The sequence below is a fragment of the Pseudoliparis swirei genome, chromosome 9 (genome assembly GCF_029220125.1).
Source record: "Pseudoliparis swirei isolate HS2019 ecotype Mariana Trench chromosome 9, NWPU_hadal_v1, whole genome shotgun sequence".
Taxonomy (NCBI): Eukaryota; Metazoa; Chordata; class Actinopteri; order Perciformes; family Liparidae; genus Pseudoliparis; species Pseudoliparis swirei.
The window spans coordinates 28,636,911-28,640,153 of NC_079396.1; the positions used below are offsets into that span (position 1 = coordinate 28,636,911).

Genomic DNA, 3,243 nt, shown 5'->3' on the forward strand with positions numbered 1-3,243 from the left:
GTAGATATAAACTCCATAGATAGATATAAACTCCATAGATAGTCGATATAAACTACGTAGATAGATATAAACTTCATAGATAGTAGATATAAACTACATAGATAGTAGATATAAACTCTATATATAGTAGATATAAACTCCATAGATAATAGATATAAACTCCATAGATAGTAGATATAAACTCCATAGATAGTAGATATAAACTTCATAGATAGTAGATATAAACTACGTAGATAGTAGATATAAACTCCATAGATAGTAGATATAAACTCCATAGATAGTAAATATAAACTACATAGATAGTAGATATAAACTCCATAGATAGTAGATATAAACTACATAGATAGTAGATATAAATGACTCATTCTAAGCTAATGAAAACACAACAATTCTCATTTTCAGATGATTAAAAAAACTAATTTATACAACATTTAATTTCTGCTAATAGATAGAAGAAAAAAGATAAATTCTCAAATTGATGCTATAAGTCATTAAACTGTATTTGTAACTTCTGATCTGACCCTGAAGGTTAGATTACACACTTTAACCAGTAATAAAACCTAAACACACACACAGACAGACAGACAGACACACACACACACACACACCGGCCTCATGTTGAGAAATAAGATTTCACAAAAACATTTACAAATCCTAAAACAGGAACATTGCATCGTGGAATCTGTCTCTCTCTCTCGCTCTCTTTTCTCTCTTTTCTCTACAAGGAGCGGAACACGATGGGCGGAGCCTCGCGGATAAAAAACAAGACGCCCGTGACGTCACCGCGCGTCACTGAAGCTGCCACAGAGGCTCCAGCTCTTTTTTTTTCTTCTTCAGGCGACCGAGAGGACAACAAGCTACACACACACACACACAGTCACACACACACACACACACACACACACACACACACACACGGAAACATGGACATGAAGACCTCTTTCGCTATTTTAAAGATTGTTTGCAATACTGGCGAAAACAACAACAACACCAGTCCGTCGTGTTGTTGACGGTCGTCGTGGCCGATATGTGGGAGAAGAAGAATAAAACGAGTCTGCGCACAGCAGCACGGCTGACGAGGGTTAAAGCACATGCATATAAATAATAATAATAATAATAATAATAAGATGGCGGCTCAACGTGAATCATCCGGTAATCTCTCTGGGGTCACAGCAATGACACCGCGATGCTGCTGCAGCTGACGATGCAGGGACTGTTCCTCTACAGGAGGACTATGACAGTATACCCCCCCCCACACACACACACACACACGCGCCATCGACAACACGACGGTTGCTGCTGTCCTGAAGCAGCCCCACACACACCCGTCAGGCACGGCGTCCTTTCATGATTGTTCCGTGAAGACGCGACAGGACGTCGAGCTGGTGAAGCAGTGTGTTGTTGGTGGGGGTTAAACATCCGACCCGCGGCCTAAGAATAGGTCCTCCCGTTATAACGCAGCGGTCACAGAGCCCCTTCAGGAGGAGGAGATGTCCGCTATGACGCCTCGAGACCGAGTCATGAGAGCAGGCAGAGACGAGTTATGTATTGAGATAACACACACACACACACGCACACACACACAGGATCACAACACTCGAAGCACACAAGAAAATAAGGAAGAACAGAACGGCTTACCTGCCTTCGTGTTATTCAAGTTGTAAACGAGCTCTCACAGTATGACTCACAGTTCTTAAAGCACAGCTTTAGATACACACACATATATATAGATATATCTATATATATTATGTAAGTGAGGTAGTTAAAACGCCATTACAGCTACAAAAATAAAAGGATTTCTTCTCAGAAGAAGGACTTCGTGTAAAAAAAGATTTCCTTTTTTCACACTTGATGTTTTTTGGTCTTGGATCAAAACATCTGCAGCTTCGTTTCTCCCTCCTCTATATGTACACACACATATATATATATATATATATATGTATATATATGTGTGTATATATATATATATGCTGTTCCTCCTGTTTATTGCTGCTTCCAGCTGATCCTCGGATCAGAATGTAGAACGTACAAAACAGCTGATTGTGGGATCACAATACGTTTGGCCACGCCCCCTAACCCGCCCACATCCAGCGCGCCGGCCAATCAGAATATTACACAGAGCCACAAGTCGAGCCTCTACGTAACAGGAGGAGGAGGGGAGGAGGAGGAGGAGGGGGAGAAGAGGAGGAGGAGGGGACAAGAGAGGCTGTCAACCTGCAGCCCGATGGAAACGATGACTTCATGTTTCTCCCAGAGACTGATCCGCGATCAGCTGCTGCGGCAGGCCGCGCCTCCGGGGCCCGGGGGCCTGATCCCGGGTCTGTGGACTCGTATTGTAGATGATTTATCTTTGTTGTTGCGCTACTCTTCGTTTCTTTACTTTCAGGTGTCATCCTTTCAGTCTGAATCTGGTCCAACGTCAAACAGACTCCCTCTTCCATGTCTCCTCTCGCTCACACCGGGAATATTAAAATTGATAAACACCAACAGATAATACGAGCTCTGCGGTCCGGTGCTTCTGGGGATGTTACTTTACATTTTCATTTGTAAAAAGAGCTCTTTCACTCTGTCAACTCCCCCCCCCCCTCCTCCCCCCTCCCCCATCATCACCCATCTTTTCGCTCCGCCTCGGTTGGGGGCGGGACTTCCACGGGCCACTCATTCTGCACCAGCCAATCAGACGTGCTCTCTCTGAATGCAGCATTTGAGCAGCCAATGGAGCCGCGGAGGGGTCTGAGCCCCCTGGTGGTCACTTCAAAGTCCGCAGTCTGCAGGACTGTGCAAACTGATAACTGTTGACAATAGTGTGTGCGTGTGTGTGTGTGTGTGTGCGCGTGTGTGCATGTGCGTGCGTGTGCGTGTGTGTGTGCGTGTGTCTCTAGGTGAGGGATCTGTTATATGGAGTCTAGAGTGTTATGCATAATCCTCAAGTGAACTCCACTGAGTTTAAGAGTGGAGGATAGAGTGGAGGAATGAGTGGAGTGTAGAGTGTGAGAGTGTGTGGAGGAGTGAGAGTGTGTAGAGTGGAGGAGTAGAGTGGAGGAATAGAGTGGAGGAGTAGAGTGGAGGAATAGAGTGGAGGAGTAGAGTGGAGGAATAGAGTGGAGGAGTAGAGTGGAGAAATAGAGTGGAGGAGTAGAGTGGAGGAGTAGAGTGGAGGAATAGAGTGGAGGAGAGGAATAGAGTGGAGGAGTAGAGTGGAGGAATAGAGTGGAGGAGTAGAGTGGAGGAATAGAGTGGAGG

The 3,243-nt window shown here is 44.9% G+C and overlaps 1 protein-coding gene across 2 annotated transcripts in view; it reads right to left on the bottom strand.

Moving 5' to 3' along the window:
* The window catches only part of LOC130199780 (tumor protein p53-inducible nuclear protein 2), a 10,708-nt gene extending 8,737 nt beyond the window's left edge, over positions 1 to 1,971 (bottom strand). Inside the window, exon 1 of one of the 2 annotated variants that reach the window (XM_056423529.1) lies at positions 1,639 to 1,971. The gene's annotated coding sequence lies outside the window, so the exon portion shown is untranslated. Of the gene's footprint in view, positions 1 to 1,325; positions 1,589 to 1,638 lie in introns of those variants that run through there. The other variant, XM_056423530.1, reaches the window with a different exon arrangement.
* Between the last annotated feature and the right edge of the window lie 1,272 nt (positions 1,972 to 3,243).